We start from the raw sequence: 27874 nt of genomic DNA, 5'->3' as shown, positions 1-27874 counted from the left end.
CCCTCCCTCTCTGACGCCGGATTTCCTTCCTGACGCCCTTCTGTCTGACGCCTGACGCCCTCCCTTTCTGACGCCTGACACTCTCTCTCTCTGACGCCTGACGGCCTCTCTCTGACTCCCGATGCCCTCCCTCTCTGATGCCAGATTTCCTTCCTGATGCCCTCCATCCCTGACCCCAGATACCTGCCCTCCATCCCTGACCCCAGATGCCTGCCCTCCATCCCTGACCCAAATGCCTGCCCTCTATACCTGACCCCGATGCCCGCCATCAAACCCTGATCTAGATGCCCATCCTGCATCCCTGACCCCAGGTGCCTGCCCTCCATCCCTGACTCCAGATGACTGCCCTCTATACCTGACCCCAAATGCCCGCCCTCTTTCCCTGACCCCGATGCCCGCCCTCCATCCCTGACCTAGATACGCGTCCTCAATCCCTGACCCCAGATGCCTGCCCACCATCCCTGACCCCAGATTCCTCTCAGACCGAAGATTCCCTTTACACCCTGAAGAAAGACGCAATCCTGGCCCTTGCTCTTCTGACGATCAGGAATGCTGGAATGCAGAACCAGGCGCAGCTTTGTGTTTCCTCTTCTTCAGATGGTTCTGCTGGTTCCTGTGAACAAAATGAAGCAATTTCAAAGACCGTATGTTCTGTACACTGAACTCCCCCATGTGTATTGATTTTGGAGCCTAACAGTGATAATAGCTATGTATAATGTAGTTTATTTCTGTAGGGATGCTAGTGCATCTCTATATGCAGGGTTAGCTTTAGGCCTTATTCACACCAGCGTATTTCACGTCTGTGTTACGCGCGTTAAAACAACAGACGTCACATGGACCTATGCAATTCAATGGGGCCATTTAGACAGTCAGTGTTTTTCACGCAGCGTGTGTCCGCTGCGTGAAACTTACTGCATTTCCTTTGTTGTGCGTTTCTTGCGCATCACGCAACCATTGAAGTCAATGGGTGCGTGAAAATCACGGACAGCACACGAAGGTCACCCGTGTGCTGTCCGTGATTTACACAACAGTTGCTAACGAAATGATGAGAAAAAGAAAACCACCTCCTTCAGGTTTTTTTTGCTGACGTAAAAAACGCGTGACATACGGATGACATATGCGCGTAAAAAACGCAGACGCGCACCGTACACGGATGTCACGCGGAACTGCAACACAAGAAAAAAGCACCTACGGGTTGTGTGGGTGTTTATAGCAGGTTTATGGGAGTGGCTATTGCCTATTAAGGGAGTGATTCCCATAATAACAGTACGTTAGGAAATAATTTAGAATGCCGTTTCCTAGCATTTAAAGGGACAGCGAGTCTCATTCAGTCCATTTTATAAATGTGCAGAACGCTGAGCTATTTATACTAATATCTCAAAGAAAGCAAAATGAAAACTTCTACAGTAGAAAGAATCTGAAGCTTATTTATTCAGCTATGCAAATCAAATTCAATACATAACAGCCACCATCACTTATCACTCCCCACTCCTTTTTTCAAAACTTTGTTTATTTTGTTTTTTTATATAGCCAGTAGATCATTTATGCCATAGACTGCACTATCACTGTATTGAAATCTACTGCAAAATCAGTACATTGCTTAATTGCATCAGTGCAAATTTTCCTATAGCAGGACTGGGAGCGTTTACAAGGTTCTCGACTGCTATAGGAACACACCGGCTCCCGCAATGTCGCCACACAGGAGACGGTGACCGGCCACAAACAGGAAGTGAAAGTTGAAAACCCCTCAGATGGCGGTGGTCACATCTGACCCGAGCATCTGAAGGGTTAAATGCTTGCAATCAGAGATGTCTCTGATAGTAAGCATTGCCACTGGGCCCCTGCTGTCAAACACAACAGAGACCCAGGGTCTATGGCACCTGCTGGGCTTCTAAGTGGGCGCCATTTTTAAATACCCTGTCCTGACATAAAAAGCGATGGGAAAGGGTTAATCTAAGGCCGGCCCGTCTATAAGCTAGGGAGTCAATGACATCTATGAAACCCAGGACTACACATTTAAATGTAACAGATAATGTTAAGAATGCATAAATGCTGAGTGTGATATATGTAAGGAATCTGTCAGAGACATTGTGAGCGCTATTTCCTGTAATAAGTAGGTTTTTGGTTTATTATGATGTGAATATAAAGAATTTAATGTCAGGTTAATATGTAGAGAAGTTGTGAATCTTCATAAAGTAATACCATTATCTGCTGACATCACTTACATCTTCCGGGATCCGTATGCCGTCGTCCAGCTTCATGTAGATCGGCTACAACAGAACAGGTAATAATTAGTTTTTCTGGGTTATATAATAACGTTACATTTCATTTCCTATTTTTCTTGTGAATGCCATGTTCACCCATTTAAGGTTCTTTCTCACGCTCTGCTGTCAGTACTGAATAATCCTACCTGTAGATTTATCTATGGAAAACTCCTTCTGAACAATATTTTGCAGAATTATAGACCCTCTGGTTGGGCACTGAGATGTTTAATGTTATTCTGTGCTGTGGTTAAAATTTATGTTATGTCTATCTAGTAATAGTAACAGTGAGGCTCTTACCTCGTCCTCAGGATCTTCTGCATCTTTATCCTTGTAGAAGGAAAGAAATAAAATATAATTCTACCATATCATTTTCTTATAATTCTTTTATATATATATGTGTGGTGGGGGAGGGGGGCATTTGTGCTGTTAAAGCAGTTACTGTGATAAATCTACTTTTCCAGTACGTCCCTCATGACAGCACCAAAGGAGATTGCGCTCTTGACCTCCTAAGGGACAGGAAGACAGAGAGGTTATAAGGCCCCCCCTCCACCCATTTTCCAGTCTTCTTCCTGTCCCTACAGGGTCAGGTGCAGAGAGAGATCGGTACTAGAAAATTCAGGCAGGGGGCAAGATCGGGGAGTCAGTGAACTTCTCCTTCTATTCCCCCTATGTGCCTAGGCTAACACCTTTCATATGACAGGTCCTTTAGCTTACCGAACCAAAGCGCTAACCTTTATAGATCCTAGGCTGGATTCTTATTGCGTGCAGGTTCAGGACTCCCAAATACGGCTTTGAGCCGAAAACCGCGAGGACCCACTCGGAGACTGGAAGCTCCATATATTTGGAACACCGGAAGTAACCTTGGCATCTCGGGAGTAGCCGTGTCACCAGAATTTACATCCGACTACTTCCGGTCTGCAGCCATCTTGGAAGACGGGAAAATTCTAAACACCGATGTATCAAGGGACACGCACAGGTATGTGTTGGAGCTAATAACACTAATGTGGATATTTACAGTTTATATTATATATCTTTTGAGTTGGATATTGGATTATATGCTTGGTGCGGTGATGGAACTGCCTCGTTCTGATGGAATTCCAGTCTCACCCTTGGGGGTTAAGGGGATGACTCTGAATGAAAGTAAGGTTTGCTTTATCTGCCTTTTGTGTCTCTAGGATAAAGAATCCTTCCAGAGACAAACAGACCTTAAAAAGCAAGTTAAAAAATAGCTAGAATAACATAACAAACAGTTGTCAGGATTGTATCACAAAACTACTGAAAGAAGAGCAACTCACGTTTATGTCTGAGCTGAGGGCTATTATTTGTGAGGAATTGAATCAGTCTGTAGCCTCCCTCGCCTCTCCTCAAGAAATTCTGTCGTACTCCCGTGCAAAGAAACCAAAATAGAAGTAGAGCAAATATGGTGCCCATCTTATCAGGGTTCTGACTCTGAACAAGAATGTTATTATTTATTGGAAGGTGAATTGGAAGAAGGGGAAGAACTGTTACCTTCAAACTCATCCACACAGGAGAAGATATTTTACTTCTCTTCTGACATGTCCGATACCTTAATCCAGGCTATTAGGGAAACAATGGATATCCCAGAAGAAAACCAACCCCATACCGTCTTGGATAAGATGTGCAGGGGCCTTACAGAAAGGAAAACTCCCTGTGAATAAAAATGATTATGGCGGAATTGGAGGATTCTGAAAGGAGTCTCTTCATTTCAAGAAAATTCAAAAACAGACTTCTTTTTGATCCAGAAGACACAAAACCTTGGGATGAAGTCCCAAAAGTTGACGTCCTGGTGGCTAGAGTTGCTAAAAAAAAGGCAATCCTCTTTGAAGATTCCTCTCAGTTAAAAAATACCATGCACCGAAAAGCAGAAGGGCTGCTGAAAAAAGCCTGAGAATTTTCATACGCATTAATTTCTACAAATGTCGCTGCTACGTCTGTCGCAAGATCGATGTTTATTTGGTTGAGCCAACTCGAGGCCCATTTAATGATGAAAACTTCAAGAGAAGATATATTGTAATCTCTACCTTTACTAAAAATGGCAACAGGGTTTTTGGTAGACGCATTAGCCGAATCGGTCAGATTTGCATCCAGGAATGGGGCTCTATCAAACGCTGCTAGAAGAGCATTGTGGCTCAAGATGTGGTCAGGAGACACGAAATCTAAAAACAAGCTTTGCTCCATTCCCTTCACAGGATCTTTGACTTTTGGGCCTCTCCTAGACAATATGTTGGAAACCGCAACAGATCGGAAGAAGGGGTTTCGAGAAGAAACCCAAAAAGACTACTCAATTTCGTAAGTTTCGCCAACAACCAAACTACAGAGGTAAAGGAAATTCGGGCCGCTGGAGTTAGCCCAAAGATCGAAGAGGTCGGGGATATCTTCTCTACCCCAACAACTCATTACAGCCCTCAAAGCAATGACGCCAGAAGTGTAGGAGGAAGACTCCTACACTTTTAAACCAGGTGGACCAAAATATCCAGAACCCTTGGGTTCTACAAATTATCAAAGATGGGTACAAAATAGAAATCTCCTCTCTTCCACCAGGGAAATTTCAACTAACCATGTACCAATTAAGAAATCGCCATCAATTTCTCATCTTGGACATCCAGAAACTTCCACAACTAAAGGCGATTGCTCTGGTACCGCACAAAGAAACAAGGGCCACTACTCAAAATTTTTTTGGGCCAAAAAAACAAATGGTTCTTACAGGACTATCATCAACCTGAAAATATTGAACAAATGGGTGAAATATCGCAGGTTCAAGATGGAGTCTATCTGATCGACTACTCCACTGATAAATCAAGAAGCTTCAATGTGTACGATAGATTTAAAAGATGCTTACTATCACGTCCCTTTCCACCCAGCCTACCAAAGATTCCTCAGATTCGCGATTCAGGACAGTCCTTCCATTCTTCACTCCAAATTTGTTTGTCTCCCCTTTGGCATTTCCTCTGCCCCCAGAGTATTTACAAATATTCTGGTAGAGATTATGGCGTTTTTAAGGAGTCAAGACATAGTTATCATCCCATAACTAGACGATTTCCTTCTGGTAGAGGATACTCTGTCTATACTAAATAACCATCGGTTACAGGTTCTTACCCTACTACAGAAATTGGGATGGATAATATACTTTGAAAAGTCTTCCTCCCCAGAAACAGAAGGTACTAGTACTATTGTTAGATTCCTCCTCCCAACATTCCTTCCTTCCAAGGGAGAAACTATTTCATCTACAGACTGACGTGAGAAAATTTTGTGAAAAAGACACCTGTTACATAAGAGAAGGAATGCGGATGTTAGGTTTGATGACGTCTTGCATACAGTCCATTCCGTGGAGCCAATTCTACTCCCAAACCTTACAGAATCTAATTCTATCCCAGTGGAATCGAAAACAAAAGTCCTTGAATTCAAAAATTTGGTTTCTCGAGACAGTGAAATCATCTCTCCACTAGTGGCTCTGCTCAAACAACATAAACAACGGGGTCCCATGGAAAACTTCTCCTTATGTGGTAATAACCACAGATGCCAGCGAACAAGGCTGGGGGTCCGTGGTCCAAGACAAACAGTTTTAGGGCACGTGGCCTCCTCAGGTGAAGATTACGTTTTTAAACCACAGAGAACTAAAAGCCGTATGGGAAACATTCATAAAAGCTATGCCCATCATAAAAGGGATGCATGTAAGAGTCCTATCGGACAGCACAACTGCAGTATCCTTTCTTTGCCATCAGTTGGGCAGAAGAAAATGTTATGTCGGTTTCCGCAGTCCACGTGAAAGGCTTAGCAGACTTCCTGAGCCGGAAGAAAATAGATCCAGGGGAATGGTCCCCTGGCAGTTTTCCAGTTCCTAACCCAAAAATGGGGTTATCCTCAAGTGGAACTATTCACCACAAGAAAAAACTCCCAGGTAGAAGCATTCTGCTTTCTGGATCTCAGAGAGAACCCATTGGGGAGCGGTTGCATTGTCCCAACCCTGGGACATGAATCTGGCCTATGCCTCTCCTCCATTTCCTCTAATTCCAGTGGTGTTAAGAAAAATTCAGGAGGAATTGACAAAAGTCATCATCATTCTTCCTTATTGGGCAAAGAGAAAATGGTTTCCAATCCTTAAGTACCTGGCATTGGAAGACCCTATCCTGCTCCCAGTCAAAAAGAGCCTTCTCTCCCAAGGTCCCTTACTTTTTTAAGGAGTAGAAACTCTGAAGTTGTCAGCATGGATCCTGAAAGGCAGATCCTGAGGAACCATGGTCTATCAGACGAGGTAATTTCAACTATTTTATTAAGCCATAAAGAAGTTACCTCAAAAATCTATCGAAAAATTTGGAAGAAATTCTGTTCCTGGTATGAAGATCCTGGACCAGACCACTTTTTTCCTAACATCGCAAAAATCCTACATTTTTTACCATCAGGATTCAAAAAATGGCTTAGCCCTAGTTCCTTAAAGGTACAAATTTCAGCTGTAAGCTATTTTTTTCAATACTCCCCTAGCTGAACATAGTGGATCATAAGATTCACACAAAAAAAATTCTAAATTAAAACCATCCCTAAAGAAATCGGTACCTGCCAGGGATTTGAATGTAGTTCTAACGGCTCTTTGTGATCCTCCTTTTGAGCCCATCGACTCAATTGATATAACATTTTTTACGCTAAAATCTGCATTTTTAGTCGCTATTAGATCAGCAAGAAGGTTTGGAGAAATCCAATCTCTTTCGATCATAGAACCTTACCTAAAAATTCAAGAAAACAAGATCATTCTAAAGCTAGACCCTTCTTTTATTCCACAAGTGCCTACTGCCTTCCATAGAGACCAATAAATAATTCTATCTTCCTTTTGTCCAGACCCAAAAGACCAACAAGAAGAAAAGTTCCATTGCTTGGATGTGAGATGAACAAGTCTTTAGTATCTGGATAGAACCTCCTCTTGGAGACAGGATAAAAATCTATTTGTCTTATATGGTGGAAAGAATAAAGGAAAGAAAGCTTCAAAAAGCTCTCTAGCAAGATGGGTGAAAACTACCATACAAGAAGCGTACAAGTCCCAAGGACTCTGTGCCCCCCAAGGCATAAAAGCTCATGCAACGAGAGCAGTTTCGGCATACTGAGCAGGAAGAAGAGAAGCCTCTATGGACCAAATCTGCAGAGATGCCACTTGGTCGAGCCATCGTACGTTTTGCAGACATTTTAGGCTAGATGTTCTGTCAGATACGGATTTAAGTTTTGGCTGCAAAATCCTCCAATCTGTATTCCCTCCCTGAGCATTATAATCTGGTATTGCTCCTGTGTTGCTGTCACGGGGGACGTACTGGAAAGGAGGAATTAGACCTACCGGTAAATTGTATTTCCAGGAGTCCATCATGACAGCACCCTTACATTCCCTCCCTTTAGTAAAATTCTGATTTGTGCAAGTAACATGTCAGTCATTACCCCTAAAAATAAAATAGGGTTGCATCCATCCTGGTGTAGTAGTTGAAAAACACTGGCAAGTGGGTGGAGGGAGGGGCCTTTTAACCTCTGTCTTCCTGTCCCTATAGAGGTCAAGAGGGCAACCTCCTGTGGTGCTGTCATGATGGACTCCTGGGAATACAATTACCGGTAGGTCTAATTCCTACTTTCAGCTGTTGGAGTGCAGACATAGGCTTTTATGTGAGGTGTGTATATATATATATATATATATATATATATACACATATATATATATATATATATATATATATATATATATATATATATATATATATATATGTGTGTGTGTGTGTGTATCTTTACAAATATTCTATGTGTTAATAGGATGGTCTGTATTCTGCAGATGATTTGCACCTAAATGGAAGGGGGTCCGCTGTGCTGGGGGAGAGAATTCTAGCTGGGGTGGCGGAGTATTTAAACTGGGGCTGAGGAGGGAGGCCAATGTAGAAAATAAAGGGATAGTGAGGTTAGAGAGGGGTCAGACTATATTGGTGGGGGGAGAAACAGACTGTGGGGAGAGAACTAGGCAACAGGATAAGGAGATCCTTTCGTTACAAAACAGCAGTGAAAATAAAAATCACATTTCTGATACTAAAAAGTGAAACATTTAAAGGCAAGATAAAGTGTATGTTCACAAATGCCAGAAGCAGGGGCGTAACTAGGAAAGACTGGGCCCCATAGCAAACTTTTGACTGGGGCCCCCCTCCACTGGGTGTCACACAACCCCCCCCCCTTGTAGATAGTGCCTTTTTTACAAACCCCCCCCTTTTGATAACGCCATACAGCCCCCCTGTAGACAACGCCATACAGCCCCCCTGTAGATAACGCCATACAGCCCCCTGTAGATAACGCCATACAGCCCCCCTGTAGATAACGCCATACAACCCCCTGTAGATAACGCCATACAGCCCCCCCTGTAGATAACGCCATACAGCCCTTTGTAGATATCTATATCTAACGCCCAGACTTTACAGTCAGTATAGTAACACATGCACCACTTTACAGTCAGTATAGTAACGCACGCTGCACTTTACAGTCAGTATAGTAACACATGCGCCACTTTACAGTCATTATAGTAACACATGCGGCACTTTACATTCAGTATAGTAACACACGCTGCACTTTACAGTCAGTATAGTAACACATGCGCCACTTTACAGTCAGTATAGTAACGCACGCTGCACTTTACAGTCAGTATAGTAACACATGCTGCTCTTTACAGTCAGTATAGTAACGCACGCTGCACTTTACAGTCAGTATAGTAACACATGCTGCTATTTACAGTCAGTATAATAACGCACGCTGCACTTTACAGTCAGTATAGTAACACACGCTGCTCTTTACAGTCAGTACAGTAACACATGCGGCACTTTACAGTCAGTATAGTAACACATGCAGCACTTTACAGTCAGTATAGTAACACATGCGCCACTTTACAGTCATTATAGTAACACATGCGGCACTTTACATTCAGTATAGTAACACACGCTGCACTTTACAGTCAGTATAGTAACACATGCGGCACTTTACAGTCAGTATAGTAATGCACGCTGCACTTTACAGTCAGTATAGTAACGCACGCTGCACTTTACAGTCAGTATAGTAAAGCATGCTGCTCTTTACAGTCAGTATAGTAATGCACGCTGCACTTTACAGTCAGTATAGTAACGCACGCTGCACTTTACAGTCAGTATAGTAACGCACGCTGCACTTTACAGTCAGTATAGTAACACATGCGGCACTTTACAGTCAGTATAGTAACACATGCGGCACTTTACAGTCAGTATAGTAACGCACGCTGCACTTTACAGTCAGTATAGTAACACATGCTGCTATTTACAGTCAGTATAATAACGCACGCTGCACTTTACAGTCAGTATAGTAACACACGCTGCTCTTTACAGTCAGTACAGTAACACATGCGGCACTTTACAGTCAGTATAGTAACACATGCAGCACTTTACAGTCAGTATAGTAACACATGCGCCACTTTACAGTCATTATAGTAACACATGCGGCACTTTACATTCAGTATAGTAACACACGCTGCACTTTACAGTCAGTATAGTAACACATGCGGCACTTTACAGTCAGTATAGTAATGCACGCTGCACTTTACAGTCAGTATAGTAACGCACGCTGCACTTTACAGTCAGTATAGTAAAGCATGCTGCTCTTTACAGTCAGTATAGTAATGCACGCTGCACTTTACAGTCAGTATAGTAACGCACGCTGCACTTTACAGTCAGTATAGTAACGCACGCTGCACTTTACAGTCAGTATAGTAACACATGCGGCACTTTACAGTCAGTATAGTAACACATGCGGCACTTTACAGTCAGTATAGTAACACATGCGGCACTTTACAGTCAGTATAGTAACACATGCGGCACTTTACAGTCAGTATAGTAATGCACGCTGCACTTTACAGTCAGTATAGTAACGCACGCTGCACTTTACATTCAGTATAGTAACACATGCTGCACTTTACAGTCAGTATAGTAACACATGCGGCACTTTACAGTCAGTATAGTAACACATGCGGCACTTTACAGTCAGTATAGTAACGCACGCTGCACTTTACAGTCAGTATAGTAACACATGCTGCTCTTTACAGTCAGTATAGTAACGCACGCTGCAATTTACAGTCAGTATAGTAACACATGCTGCACTTTACAGTCAGTACAGTAACACATGCGGCACTTTACAGTCAGTATAGTAACACATGCGGCACTTTACAGTCAGTATGGTAACATACGCGGCACTTTACAGTCAGTATAGTAACGCACGCTGCACTTTACAGTCAGTATAGTAACGCACGCTGCACTTTACAGTCAGTATAGTAAAGCACGCTGCACTTTACAGTCAGTATAGTAACACATGCAGCACTTTACAGTCAGTATAGTAACACATGCGGCATTTTACAGTCAGTATAGTAACACATGCGGCATTTTACAGTCAGTATAGTAACACATGCGGCACTTTACAGTCAGTATAGTAACACATGCGGCACTTTACAGTCAGTATAGTAACGCACGCTGCACTTTACATTCAGTATAGTAACGCACACTGCACTTTACAGTCAGTATAGTAACACATGCGGCACTTTACAGTCAGTATAGTAACACATGCGCCACTTTACAGTCAGTATAGTAACACATGCGGCACTTTACAGTCAGTATAGTAATGCACGCTGCACTTCACATTCAGTATAGTAACGCACACTGCACTTTACAGTCAGTATAGTAATACATGCGGCACTTTACAGTCAGTATAGTAACACATGCGTCACTTTACAGTCAGCATAGTAACACATGCTGCACTTTACAGTCAGTATAGTAACGCACGCTGCACTTTACAGTCAGTATAGTAACACACGCTGCACTTTACAGTCATTATAGTAACACATGCGGCACTTTACATTCAGTATAGTAACACACGCTGCACTTTACAGTCAGTATAGTAACACATGCGCCACTTTACAGTCAGTATAGTAACGCACGCTGCACTTTACAGTCAGTATAGTAACACATGCTGCTCTTTACAGTCAGTATAGTAACGCACACTGCACTTTACAGTCAGTATAGTAACACATGCTGCTATTTACAGTCAGTATAATAACGCACGCTGCACTTTACAGTCAGTATAGTAGCACACGCTGCTCTTTACAGTCAGTACAGTAACACATGCGGCACTTTACAGTCAGTATAGTAACACATGCGGCACTTTACAGTCAGAATAGTAACACATGCGGCACTTTACAGTCAGTATAGTAACGCACGCTGCACTTTACAGTCAGTATAGTAACAAATGCGGCACTTTACAGTCAGTATAGTAACATACGCGGCACTTTACAGTCAGTATAGTAACGCACGCTGCACTTTACAGTCAGTATAGTAACACATGCGGCACTTTACAGTCAGTATAGTAACACATGCGGCACTTTACAGTCAGTATAGTAACACATGCGGCACTTTACAGTCAGTATAGTAACACATGCGGCACTTTACAGTCAGTATAGTAACACATGCGGCACTTTACAGTCAGTATCGTAATGCACGCTGCACTTTACAGTCAGTATAGTAACGCACGCTGCACTTTACAGTCAGTATAGTAACACATGCTGCACTTTACAGTCAGTATAGTAACACATGCGGCACTTTACAGTCAGTATAGTAACACATGCGGCACTTTACAGTCAGTATAGTAACGCACGCTGCACTTTACAGTCAGTATAGTAACACACGCTGCACTTTACAGTCATTATAGTAACACATGCGGCACTTTACATTCAGTATAGTAACACACGCTGCACTTTACAGTCAGTATAGTAACACATGCGCCACTTTACAGTCAGTATAGTAACGCACGCTGCACTTTACAGTCAGTATAGTAACACATGCTGCTCTTTACAGTCAGTATAGTAACGCACACTGCACTTTACAGTCAGTATAGTAACACATGCTGCTATTTACAGTCAGTATAATAACGCACGCTGCACTTTACAGTCAGTATAGTAGCACACGCTGCTCTTTACAGTCAGTACAGTAACACATGCGGCACTTTACAGTCAGTATAGTAACACATGCGGCACTTTACAGTCAGAATAGTAACACATGCGGCACTTTACAGTCAGTATAGTAACGCACGCTGCACTTTACAGTCAGTATAGTAACAAATGCGGCACTTTACAGTCAGTATAGTAACATACGCGGCACTTTACAGTCAGTATAGTAACGCACGCTGCACTTTACAGTCAGTATAGTAACACATGCGGCACTTTACAGTCAGTATAGTAACACATGCGGCACTTTACAGTCAGTATAGTAACACATGCGGCACTTTACAGTCAGTATAGTAACACATGCGGCACTTTACAGTCAGTATAGTAACACATGCGGCACTTTACAGTCAGTATCGTAATGCACGCTGCACTTTACAGTCAGTATAGTAACGCACGCTGCACTTTACAGTCAGTATAGTAACACATGCTGCACTTTACAGTCAGTATAGTAACACATGCGGCACTTTACAGTCAGTATAGTAACACATGCGGCACTTTACAGTCAGTATAGTAACGCACGCTGCACTTTACAGTCAGTATAGTAACACATGCTGCTCTTTACAGTCAGTATAGTAACGCATGCTGCACTTTACAGTCAGTATAGTAACACATGCTGCACTTTACAGTCAGTACAGTAACACATGCGGCACTTTACAGTCAGTATAGTAACACATGCGGCACTTTACAGTCAGTATAGTAACACATGCGGCACTTTACAGTCAGTATAGTAACGCACGCTGCACTTTACAGTCAGTATAGTAACACATGCGGCACTTTACAGTCAGTATAGTAACATACGCGGCACTTTACAGTCAGTATAGTAACGCACGCTGCACTTTACAGTCAGTATAGTAACACATGCGGCACTTTACAGTCAGTATAGTAACGCACGCTGCACTTTACAGTCAGTATAGTAAAGCACGCTGCACTTTACAGTCAGTATAGTAACACATGCAGCACTTTACAGTCAGTATAGTAACACATGCGGCATTTTACAGTCAGTATAGTAACACATGCGGCACTTTACAGTCAGTATAGTAATGCACGCTGCACTTTACATTCAGTATAGTAACGCACACTGCACTTTACAGTCAGTATAGTAACACATGCGGCACTTTACAGTCAGTATAGTATCACATGCGCCATTTTACAGTCAGTATAGTAACACATGCGGCACTTTACAGTCAGTATAGTAATGCACGCTGCTATTTACAGTCAGTATAATAATGCACGCTGCACTTTACAGTCAGTATAGTAACACATGCGGCACTTTACAGTCAGTATAGTAACACATGCGGCACTTTACAGTCAGTATAGTAACACATGCAGCACTTTACAGTCAGTATAGTAACACATGCGGCATTTTACAGTCAGTATAGTAACACATGCGGCACTTTACAGTCAGTATAGTAACGCACGCTGCACTTTACATTCAGTATAGTAACGCACACTGCACTTTACAGTCAGTATAGTAACACATGCGGCACTTTACAGTCAGTATAGTAACACATGCGCCATTTTACAGTCAGTATAGTAACACATGCGGCACTTTACAGTCAGTATAGTAACACATGCTGCTATTTACAGTCAGTATAATAACGCACGCTGCACTTTACAGTCAGTATAGTAACACACGCTGCTCTTTACAGTCAGTACAGTAACACATGCGGCACTTTACAGTCAGTATAGTAACACATGCGGCACTTTACAGTCAGTATAGTAACACATGCGCCACTTTACAGTCAGTATAGTAACACATGCGGCACTTTACAGTCAGTATAGTAATGCATGCTGCACTTTACAGTCAGTATAGTAACAGATGCGCCACTTTACAGTCAGTATAGTAACGCACGCTGCACTTTACAGTCAGTATAGTAACACATGCGGCACTTTACAGTCAGTATAGTAACACATGCGCCACTTTACAGTCATTATAGTAACACATGCAGCACTTTACATTCAGTATAGTAACACACGCTGCACTTTACAGTCAGTATAGTAACACATGCGCCACTTTACAGTCAGTATAGTAACGCACGCTGCACTTTACAGTCAGTATAGTAACACATGCTGCTCTTTACAGTCAGTATAGTAACGCACGCTGCATTTTACAGTCAGTATAGTAACACATGCTGCTATTTACAGTCAGTATAATAACGCACGCTGCACTTTACAGTCAGTATAGTAACACACGCTGCTCTTTACAGTCAGTACAGTAACACATGCGGCACTTTACAGTCAGTATAGTAACACATGCGGCACTTTACAGTCAGAATAGTAACACATGCGGCACTTTACAGTCAGTATAGTAACGCACGCTGCACTTTACAGTCAGTATAGTAACAAATGCGGCACTTTACAGTCAGTATAGTAACATACGCGGCACTTTACAGTCAGTATAGTAACGCACGCTGCACTTTACAGTCAGTATAGTAACGCACGCTGCACTTTACAGTCAGTATAGTAACGCCTGCTGCACTTTACAGTCAGTATAGTAACACATGCGGCACTTTACAGTCAGTATAGTAACACATGCGGCACTTTACAGTCAGTATAGTAACACATGCGGCACTTTACAGTCAGTAGTTTAACACATGCTCCTCTTTACAGTCAGTATAGTAACGCACGCTGCACTTTACAGTCAGTATAGTAAATCATGCTGCTCTTTACAGTCAGTATAGTAACACACGCTGCACTTTACAGTCAGTATAGTAACGCACGCTGCACTTTACAGTCAGTATAGTAACACATGCGGCACTTTACAGTCAGTATAGTAACACATGCGGCATTTTACAGTCAGTAAAGTAACACATGCGGCACTTTACAGTCAGTATAGTAACACATGCAGCACTTTACAGTCAGTATAGTAATGCACGCTGCACATTAAAGTCAGTATAGTAACGCACGCTGCACTTTACAGTCAGTATAGTAACACATGCGGCACTTTACAATCAGTATAGTAACACATGCGTCACTTTACAGTCAGTATAGTAACACATGCGTCACTTTACAGTCAGTATAGTAACACATGCGGCACTTTACAGTCAGTATAGTAACACATGCGGCACTTTAGAGTCAGTATAGTAACACATGCGGCACTTTACAGTCAGTATAGTAACGCACGCTGCACTTTACATTCAGTATAGTAACACATGCGGCACTTTACAATCAGTATAGTAACACATGCGTCACTTTACAGTCAGTATAGTAACACATGTGGCACTTTACAGTCAGTATAGTAACGCACGCTGCACTTTACAGTCAGTATAGTAACACATGCGGCACTTTACATTCAGTATAGTAACACATGCAGCACTTTACAGTCAGTATAGTAACACACGCTGCACTTTACAGTCAGTATAGTAACACATGCGGCACTTTACATTCAGCATAGTAACACACGCGGCACTTTACAGTCAGTATAGTAACACATGCAGCACTTTACAGTCAGTATAGAAACACACGCTGCACTTTACAGTCAGTATAGTAACACATGCGGCACTTTACATTCAGTATAGTAACACACGCGGCACTTTACAGTCAGTATAGTAACACATGCAGCACTTTACAGTCAGTATAGAAACACACGCTGCACTTTACAGTCAATATAGTAACACATGCTGCTCTTTACAGTCAGTATAGTAACACACGCGGCACTTTACAGTCAGTATAGTAACACATGCGCCACTTTACAGTCAGTATAGTAACGCACGCTGCACTTTACAGTCAATATAGTAACACATGCTGCTCTTTACAGTCAGTATAGTAACGCACGCTGCACTTTACAGTCAGTATAGTAACACACGCTGCTCTTTACAGTCAGTACAGTAACACATGCGGCACTTTACAGTCAGTATAGTAACACATGCGGCACTTTACAGTCAGTATAGTAACACACGCTGCACTTTACAGTCAGTATAGTAACACATGCGGCACTTTACAATCAGTATAGTAACACATGCGGCACTTTACAGTCAGTATAGTAACACATGCTGATCTTTACAGTCAGTATAGTAAAGCATGCTGCTCTTTACAGTCAGTATAGTAACACACGCTGCACTTTACAGTCAGTATAGTAACGCACGCTGCACTTTACAGTCAGTATAGTAACGCACGCTTCACTTTACAGTCAGTATAGTAACACATGCGGCATTTTACAGTCAGTATAGTAACACATGCGGCACTTTACAGTCAGTATAGTAACACATGCGGCACTTTACAGTCAGTATAGTAACACATGCTGCTCTTTACAGTCAGTATAGTAAAGCATGCTGCTCTTTACAGTCAGTATAGTAACACACGCTGCACTTTACAGTCAGTATAGTAACGCACGCTGCACTTTACAGTCAGTATAGTAACACATGCGGCACTTTACAGTCAGTATAGTAACACATGCGGCACTTTACAGTCACTATAGTAACACATGCGGCACTTTACAGTCAGTATAGTAACACATGCGGCACTTTACAGTCAGTATAGTAACACATGCGGCACTTTACAGTCAGTATAGTAACGCACGCTGCACTTTGCAGTCAGTATAGTAAAGCATGCTGCTCTTTACAGTCAGTATAGTAACACACGCTGCACTTTACAGTCAGTATAGTAACGCACGCTGCACTTTACAGTCAGTATAGTAACACATGCAGCACTTTACAGTCAGTATAGTAACACATGCGGCACTTTACAGTCAGTATAGTAACACATGCGGCACTTTACAGTCAGTATAGTAACACATGCGGCACTTTACAGTCAGTATAGTAACACATGCTGCACTTTACAGTCAGTATAGTAACGCACGCTGCACTTTACAGTCAGTATAGTAACACATGCTGCTCTTTACAGTCAGTATAGTAATGCACGCTGCACTTTACAGTCAGTATAGTAACACATGCGGCACTTTACAGTCAGTATAGTAACACATGCGGCACTTTACAGTCAGTATAGTAACACATGCGGCACTTTACAGTCAGTATAGTAACACATGCTGCACTTTACAGTCAGTATAGTAACGCACGCTGCACTTTACAGTCAGTATAGTAACACATGCGGCACTTTACAGTCAGTATAGTAACACATGCGGCACTTTACAGTCAGTATAGTAACACATGCGGCACTTTACAGTCAGTATAGTAACACACGCGGCACTTTACAGTCAGTATAGTAACACACGCGGAACTTTACAGTCAGTATAGTAACGCACGCTGCACTTTACAGTCAGTATAGTAACACATGCGGCACTTTACAGTCAGTATAGTAACACATGCGGCACTTTACAGTCAGTATAGTAACACATGCGGCACTTTACAGTCAGTATAGTAACGCACGCTGCACTTTACAGTCAGTATAGTAACACATGCGGCACTTTACAGTCAGTAAAGTAACACATGCGGCACTTTACAGTCAGTATAGTAACGCACGCTGCACTTTACAGTCAGTATAGTAACGCACGCTGCACTTTACAGTCAGTATAGTAACACATGCGGCACTTTACAGTCAGTATAGTAACACATGCGGCACTTTACAGTCAGTATAGTAACGCATGCTGCACTTTACAGTCAGTATAGTAACACATCCGGCACTTTACAGTCAGTATAGTAACACACGCTGCTCTTTACAGTCAGTATAGTAACACATGCGGCACTTTACAGTCAGTATAGTAACACATGCTGCACTTTACAGTCAGTATAGTAACACATGCGGCACTTTACAGTCAGTATAGTAACACATGCGGCACTTTACAGTCAGTATAGTAATGCACGCTGCACTTTACAGTCAGTATAGTAACGCACGCTGCACTTTACAGTCAGTATAGTAACACATGCTGCACTTTACAGTCAGTATAGTAACACATGCGGCACTTTACAGTCAGTATAGTAACACATGCGGCACTTTACAGTCAGTATAGTAACACATGCGGCACTTTACAGTCAGTATAGTAACGCACGCTGCACTTTACAGTCAGTATAGTAACACATGCGGCACTTTACAGTCAGTATAGTAACACATGCGGCACTTTCCAGTCAGTATAGTAACACACGCTGCACTTTACAGTCAGTATAGTAACGCACGCTGCACTTTACAGTCAGTATAGTAACACATGCTGCTCTTTACAGTCAGTATAGTAATGCACGCTGCACTTTACAGTCAGTATAGTAACGCACGCTGCACTTTACAGTCAGTATAGTAACGCACGCTTCACTTTACAGTCAGTATAGTAACACATGCGGCACTTTACAGTCAGCATAGTAACACATGCGGCACTTTACAGTCAGTATAGTAACACATGCGGCACTTTACAGTCAGTATAGTAACACATGCTGCTCTTTACAGTCAGTATAGTAAAGCATGCTGCTCTTTACAGTCAGTATAGTAACACACGCTGCACTTTACAGTCAGTATAGTAACGCACGCTGCACTTTACAGTCAGTATAGTAACACATGCGGCACTTTACAGTCAGTATAGTAACACATGCGGCACTTTACAGTCAGTATAGTAACACATGCGGCACTTTACAGTCAGTATAGTAACACATGCGGCACTTTACAGTCAGTATAGTAACACATGCGGCACTTTACAGTCAGTATAGTAACGCACGCTGCACTTTGCAGTCAGTATAGTAAAGCACGCTGCTCTTTACAGTCAGTATAGTAAAGCATGCTGCTCTTTACAGTCAGTATAGTAACACACGCTGCACTTTACAGTCAGTATAGTAACGCACGCTGCACTTTACAGTCAGTATAGTAACACATGCAGCACTTTACAGTCAGTATAGTAACGCACGCTGCTCTTTACAGTCAGTATAGTAAAGCATGCTGCTCTTTACAGTCAGTATAGTAACACACGCTGCACTTTACAGTCAGTATAGTAACGCACGCTGCACTTTACAGTCAGTATAGTAACACATGCAGCACTTTACAGTCAGTATAGTAACACATGCGGCACTTTACAGTCAGTATAGTAACACATGCTGCTCTTTACAGTCAGTATAGTAATGCACGCTGCACTTTACAGTCAGTATAGTAACGCACGCTGCACTTTACAGTCAGTATAGTAACACATGCGGCACTTTACAGTCAGTATAGTAACACATGCGGCACTTTACAGTCAGTATAGTAACACATGCGGCACTTTACAGTCAGTATAGTAACGCACGCTGCACTTTACAGTCAGTATAGTAACACATGCTGCTCTTTACAGTCAGTATAGTAATGCACGCTGCACTTTACAGTCAGTATAGTAACGCACGCTGCACTTTACATTCAGTATAGTAACACATGCGGCACTTTACAGTCAGTATAGTAACACATGCGGCACTTTACAGTCAGTATAGTAACACACGCGGCACTTTACAGTCAGTATAGTAACACATGCTGCACTTTACAGTCAGTATAGTAACGCACGCTGCACTTTACAGTCAGTATAGTAACACATGCGGCACTTTACAGTCAGTATAGTAACACATGTGGCACTTTACAGTCAGTATAGTAACACATGCGGCACTTTACAGTCAGTATAGTAACGCACGCTGCACTTTACAGTCAGTATAGTAACACATGCTGCTCTTTACAGTCAGTATAGTAATGCACGCTGCACTTTACAGTCAGTATAGTAACGCACGCTGCACTTTACAGTCAGTATAGTAACACATGCGGCACTTTACAGTCAGTATAGTTACACATGCGGCACTTTACAGTCAGTATAGTAACACATGCGGCACTTTACAGTCAGCATAGTAATGCACGCTGCACTTTACAGTCAGTATAGTAACACATGCGGCACTTTACAGTCAGTATAGTAACACATGCGGCACTTTACAGTCAGTATAGTAATGCACGCTGCACTTTACAGTCAGTATAGTAACACATGCGGCACTTTACAGTCAGTATAGTAACACAAGCGGCACTTTACAGTCAGTATAGTAACGCACGCTGCACTTTACAGTCAGTATAGTAACACATGCGGCACTTTACAGTCAGTATAGTAACACTTGCGGCACTTTACAGTCAGTATAGTAATGCACGCTGCACTTTACAGTCAGTATAGTAACACATGCGGCACTTTACAGTCAGTATAGTAACGCACGCTGCACTTTACAGTCCGTATAGTAACACATGCTGCACTTTACAGTCAGTATAGTAACACGCTGCACTTTACAGTCAGTATAGTAACACTTGCGGCACTTTACAGTCAGTATAGTAATGCACGCTGCACTTTACAGTCAGTATAGTAACACATGCGGCACTTTACAGTCAGTATAGTAACGCACACTGCACTTTACAGTCAGTATAGTAACACATGCGGCACTTTACAGTCAGTATAGTAACACATGCGGCACTTTACAGTCAGTATAGTAACGCACGCTGCACTTTACAGTCAGTATAGTAACACATGCGGCACTTTACAGTCAGTATAGTAACACATGCGGCACTTTACAGTCAGTATAGTAACACACGCTGCTCTTTACAGTCAGTATAGTAACACATGCGGCACTTTACAGTCAGTATAGTAACACATGCTGCACTTTACAGTCAGTATAGTAACACATGCGGCACTTTACAGTCAGTATAGTAACACATGCGGCACTTTACAGTCAGTATAGTAATGCACGCTGCACTTTACAGTCAGTATAGTAACACATGCGGCACTTTACAGTCAGTATAGTAATGCACGCTGCACTTTACAGTCAGTATAGTAACGCACGCTGCACTTTACAGTCAGTATAGTAACACATGCTGCACTTTACAGTCAGTATAGTAACGCACGCTGCACTTTACAGTCAGTATAGTAACACATGCGGCACTTTACAGTCAGTATAGTAACACATGCGGCACTTTCCAGTCAGTATAGTAACACATGCGGCACTTTACAGTCAGTATAGTAACGCACGCTGCACTTTACAGTCAGTATAGTAACACATGCTGCTCTTTACAGTCAGTATAGTAACGCACGCTGCACTTTACAGTCAGTATAGTAACACATGCAGCACTTTACAGTCAGTATAGTAACACACGCGGCACTTTACAGTCAGTATAGTAACACACGCGGAACTTTACAGTCAGTATAGTAACACACGCTGCACTTTACAGTCAGTATAGTAACGCACGCTGCACTTTACAGTCAGTATAGTAACACATGCAGCACTTTACAGTCAGTATAGTAACACATGCGGCACTTTACAGTCAGTATAGTAACACATGCGGCACTTTACAGTCAGCATAGTAACACATGCGGCACTTTACAGTCAGTATAGTAATGCATGCTGCACTTTACAGTCAGTATAGTAACGCACGCTGCACTTTACAGTCAGTATAGTAACACATGCGGCACTTTACAGTCAGTATAGTAACACATGCGGCACTTTACAGTCAGTATAGTAACACACGCTGCACTTTACAGTCAGTATAGTAACACATGCGGCACTTTACAGTCAGTATAGTAACACATGCGGCACTTTACAGTCAGTATAGTAACGCACGCTGCACTTTACAGTCAGTATAGTAACACATGCTGCACTTTACAGTCAGTATAGTAACGCACGCTGCACTTTACAGTCAGTATAGTAACACATGCGGCACTTTACAGTCAGTATAGTAACACATGCGGCACTTTACAGTCAGCATAGTAACACACGCTGCACTTTACAGTCAGTATAGTAACACATGCGGCACTTTACAGTCAGTATAGTAACACATGCGGCAATTTACAGTCAGTATAGTAACACATGCGCCACTTTACAGTCAGTATAGTAACACATGCTGCTCTTTACAGTCAGTATAGTAACACACGCTGCTCTTTACAGTCAGTATAGTAACACATGCGGCACTTTACAGTCAGTATAGTAACACATGCTGCACTTTACAGTCAGTATAGTAACACATGCTGCTCTTTACAGTCAGTATAGTAACACACGCTGCTCTTTACAGTCAGTATAGTAACACATGCGGCACTTTACAGTCAGTATAGTAACACATGCTGCACTTTACAGTCAGTATAGTAACACATGCGGCACTTTACAGTCAGTATAGTAACACATGCGGCACTTTACAGTCAGTATAGTAATGCACGCTGCACTTTACAGTCAGTATAGTAACACATGCGGCACTTTACAGTCAGTATAGTAATGCACGCTGCACTTTACAGTCAGTATAGTAACGCACGCTGCACTTTACAGTCAGTATAGTAACACATGCTGCACTTTACAGTCAGTATAGTAACACATGCGGCACTTTACAGTCAGTATAGTAACACATGCGGCACTTTACAGTCAGTATAGTAACACATGCGGCACTTTACAGTCAGTATAGTAACGCACGCTGCACTTTACAGTCAGTATAGTAACACATGCGGCACTTTACAGTCAGTATAGTAACACATGCGGCACTTTCCAGTCAGTATAGTAACACATGCGGCACTTTACAGTCAGTATAGTAACACATGCGGCACTTTACAGTCAGTATAGTAACGCACGCTGCTCTTTACAGTCAGTATAGTAACACATGCGGCACTTTACAGTCAGTATAGTAACGCACGCTGCACTTTACAGTCAGTATAATAACACATGCGGCACTTTACAGTCAGTATAGTAACACATGCGGCACTTTACAGTCAGCATAGTAAAGCATGCTGCACTTTACAGTCAGTATAGTAACACATGCAGCACTTTACAGTCAGTATAGTAACACATGCGGCACTTTACAGTCAGTATAGTAACACATGCGGCACTTTACAGTCAGTATAGTAACGCACACTGCACTTTACAGTCAGTATAGTAACACATGCGGCACTTTACAGTCAGTATAGTAACACATGCGGCACTTTACAGTCAGTATAGTAACGCACGCTGCACTTTACAGTCAGTATAGTAACACATGCGGCACTTTACAGTCAGTATAGTAACACATGCGGCACTTTACAGTCAGTATAGTAACACACGCTGCTCTTTACAGTCAGTATAGTAACACATGCGGCACTTTACAGTCAGTATAGTAACACATGCTGCACTTTACAGTCAGTATAGTAACACATGCGGCACTTTACAGTCAGTATAGTAACACATGCGGCACTTTACAGTCAGTATAGTAATGCACGCTGCACTTTACAGTCAGTATAGTAACACATGCGGCACTTTACAGTCAGTATAGTAATGCACGCTGCACTTTACAGTCAGTATAGTAACGCACGCTGCACTTTACAGTCAGTATAGTAACACATGCTGCACTTTACAGTCAGTATAGTAACGCACGCTGCACTTTACAGTCAGTATAGTAACACATGCGGCACTTTACAGTCAGTATAGTAACACATGCGGCACTTTCCAGTCAGTATAGTAACACATGCGGCACTTTACAGTCAGTATAGTAACGCACGCTGCACTTTACAGTCAGTATAGTAACACATGCTGCTCTTTACAGTCAGTATAGTAACGCACGCTGCACTTTACAGTCAGTATAGTAACACATGCAGCACTTTACAGTCAGTATAGTAACACACGCGGCACTTTACAGTCAGTATAGTAACACACGCGGAACTTTACAGTCAGTATAGTAACACACGCTGCACTTTACAGTCAGTATAGTAACGCACGCTGCACTTTACAGTCAGTATAGTAACACATGCAGCACTTTACAGTCAGTATAGTAACACATGCGGCACTTTACAGTCAGTATAGTAACACATGCGGCACTTTACAGTCAGCATAGTAACACATGCGGCACTTTACAGTCAGTATAGTAATGCATGCTGCACTTTACAGTCAGTATAGTAACGCACGCTGCACTTTACAGTCAGTATAGTAACACATGCGGCACTTTACAGTCAGTATAGTAACACATGCGGCACTTTACAGTCAGTATAGTAACACACGCTGCACTTTACAGTCAGTATAGTAACACATGCGGCACTTTACAGTCAGTATAGTAACACATGCGGCACTTTACAGTCAGTATAGTAACGCACGCTGCACTTTACAGTCAGTATAGTAACACATGCTGCACTTTACAGTCAGTATAGTAACGCACGCTGCACTTTACAGTCAGTATAGTAACACATGCGGCACTTTACAGTCAGTATAGTAACACATGCGGCACTTTACAGTCAGCATAGTAACACACGCTGCACTTTACAGTCAGTATAGTAACACATGCGGCACTTTACAGTCAGTATAGTAACACATGCGGCAATTTACAGTCAGTATAGTAACACATGCGCCACTTTACAGTCAGTATAGTAACACATGCTGCTCTTTACAGTCAGTATAGTAACACACGCTGCTCTTTACAGTCAGTATAGTAACACATGCGGCACTTTACAGTCAGTATAGTAACACATGCTGCACTTTACAGTCAGTATAGTAACACATGCTGCTCTTTACAGTCAGTATAGTAACACACGCTGCTCTTTACAGTCAGTATAGTAACACATGCGGCACTTTACAGTCAGTATAGTAACACATGCTGCACTTTACAGTCAGTATAGTAACACATGCGGCACTTTACAGTCAGTATAGTAACACATGCGGCACTTTACAGTCAGTATAGTAATGCACGCTGCACTTTACAGTCAGTATAGTAACACATGCGGCACTTTACAGTCAGTATAGTAATGCACGCTGCACTTTACAGTCAGTATAGTAACGCACGCTGCACTTTACAGTCAGTATAGTAACACATGCTGCACTTTACAGTCAGTATAGTAACACATGCGGCACTTTACAGTCAGTATAGTAACACATGCGGCACTTTACAGTCAGTATAGTAACACATGCGGCACTTTACAGTCAGTATAGTAACGCACGCTGCACTTTACAGTCAGTATAGTAACACATGCGGCACTTTACAGTCAGTATAGTAACACATGCGGCACTTTCCAGTCAGTATAGTAACACATGCGGCACTTTACAGTCAGTATAGTAACACATGCGGCACTTTACAGTCAGTATAGTAACGCACGCTGCTCTTTACAGTCAGTATAGTAACACATGCGGCACTTTACAGTCAGTATAGTAACGCACGCTGCACTTTACAGTCAGTATAATAACACATGCGGCACTTTACAGTCAGTATAGTAACACATGCGGCACTTTACAGTCAGCATAGTAAAGCATGCTGCACTTTACAGTCAGTATAGTAACACATGCAGCACTTTACAGTCAGTATAGTAACACATGCGGCACTTTACAGTCAGTATAGTAACACATGCGGCACTTTACAGTCAGTATAGTAACGCACACTGCACTTGCTTTCTGTCCACGTCTGTTGGATCTGTACAACCAATCCGTAATATTTGTAAACCGAAACTGCACAGACCAGACTAGGAATGAATGTGATCATCGATCCAGTAATATAATCTGAAAACTATTCACTGCATGTTCAGGTCTTAAAGGGGTTGTCCCAAGATTAAATGTTATCCCCTCTCTACAGGATAGGATATAACATGCTGATCAGTGGGGGTCCCTCGTACCCCTGAGTTAAAGAGGCTCTGTCACCAGATTTTGCAACCCCTATCTGCTATTGCAGCAGATCGGCGCTGCAATGTAGATTACAGTAACGTTTTTATTTTAAAAAAACGAGCATTTTTGGCCAAGTTATGACCATTTTTGTAGTTATGCAAATGAGGCTTGCAAAAGTCCAAGTGGGCGTGTTTAAAGTAAAAGTCCAAGTGGGCGTGTATTATGTGCGTACATCGGGGCGTTTTTACTACTTTTACTAGCTGGGCGTTCTGACGAGAAGTATCATCCACTTCTCTTCAGAACGCCCAGCTTCTGCCAGATCACGCTGTGACGTCACTCACAGGTCCTGCATCGTGTCAGACGAGCGAGGACACATCGGCACCAGAGGCTACATTTGATTCTGCAGCAGCATCGGCGTTAGCAGGTAAGTCCGCTGACAGTCCGCAGCCGGCCGACCCGAAAATCACGGCCGTGCACACGGCTACGGTTGTGTGCATGAGGCCTTAGACTTTCTTGTACTCCACAATGGGGAAACATTTTTTCCCTCTGGCGGCTAACTTTTCAGTTGACAGGAAGCAGAGTTACATGAAGGGAAATTATTTTTCCTTGACCTCTAGTTCTATTGTGGCGCAGGGGAGTATAAAAAAGTATAGGTTTTATATTTGTAATACTGCTAACTTTTATTTTTTTGCTATGTTCGGCTGGACCATTTAGACTAAGGGTATGTGCACACGTAGTGACCAAAAACGTCTGAAAATACCGAGCTGTTTTCTAGGGAAAACAGCCCCTGATTTTCAGACGTTTTTTGAGCAACTCGCGTTTTTCGCTGCATTTTTTACGTCCGTTTTTGGAGCTGTTTTCATTGGAGTCTATGAGAAAACGGCTCCAAAAACGTCCAAAGAAGTTTCCTGCACTTCTTTGACGAGGCAGTCATTTTACTACGCGTTGTCGTTTGACAGCTGTCAAACGACGACGCGTAAATTACAGGTCGTCTGCACAGTACGTCGGCAAACCCATTCAAATGAATGGGCAGATGTTTGCCGACGTATTGTAGCCCTATTTTCAGACGTAAAACGAGGCATAAAACGCCTCGTTTACGCCTGAAAATAGGTCGTGTGAGCCCAGCCTTAGTCATGGATTAGTTGGACTACTTCGATAATGTACGTTTTTTTTTTTTAATAAAATGGTGAAAGAGGGTTGTGCGGGGGAGTTTTTATTTCAATAAAAAATGTTTTCTTATGTCTTTGTTTTTTTTTAAATTATATTACCGGCCGGGATTAGGTTGGATGGCGCACTGTGCGGGGGACTCTATTGCTGCCCTCTACAAATACAGGCAAATATACACATATATATATATACACACACACACACACACACACACACACACACACACACACACACACAAGGCATGTATACACATACCAACACATATATACACACACACATACAGACAGACACAAGGCATGTATGCATATACAGACACATATATATATATATATATACACACACACACACACACACACACACACACACGCAAACACAAACACAAAGCATGTATACATATAGAGACACATATATACACACACACACACACAATCAGACAAAAGGCATGTATTCATATACAGACACACATATATATATATATATATACACACACACACACACACACACAGACAGACAAAGCATGTATACATATAGAGACACATATATACACACACATAGACAGACAGTCAGACACAAGGCATGTATACATATATACACACACACTCACAGGAACTTACCATCTCTCCAGCTGCACAGGTTTCTTGCAGGTCGGACTGTGGGCGGAGCTTCCTCCTCGGCTCTGCACTTGCTTCCTCTGCTTCCTCAGTGTGTGTAACGAGGAGCAGAGAATATAGAGTCCAAAGCACGGCCTGCACAGTTGCGCCCCCTACATGGTGGGAGGATGCAGCACCATGTCGCACACCTCTAAGGCTGCCCAATGCAGTCAGTCAGATGCCCCCCTCTTGTCAGTGTGGTAGCAGCCCATCACTTTTAAATTAGTGAGGGCAGGAGGCTGAGCGCAGTAATTGGCACTCTGCCGCTCTAGTCTTTATCAACGACTCAGCCTCCTGTCCTCAACT

At 42.4% G+C, this 27874-nt stretch overlaps 1 long non-coding RNA gene across 1 annotated transcript; it reads right to left on the bottom strand.

Moving 5' to 3' along the window:
• Positions 1 to 37: 37 nt before the first annotated feature.
• LOC142731593 (uncharacterized) lies at positions 38 to 27874 on the bottom strand. The gene is made up of 4 exons (XR_012879033.1): positions 27533 to 27874; positions 2562 to 2591; positions 2226 to 2270; positions 38 to 613 (listed from the first exon to the last, which is right to left on the bottom strand). It is a non-coding gene; the product is annotated as an uncharacterized LOC142731593 (long non-coding RNA).

This window comes from Rhinoderma darwinii, unplaced genomic scaffold, assembly GCF_050947455.1.
Source record: "Rhinoderma darwinii isolate aRhiDar2 unplaced genomic scaffold, aRhiDar2.hap1 Scaffold_83, whole genome shotgun sequence".
NCBI lineage: Eukaryota > Metazoa > Chordata > Amphibia > Anura > Rhinodermatidae > Rhinoderma > Rhinoderma darwinii.
This window is presented reverse-complemented; position numbering and strand designations above follow the sequence as displayed.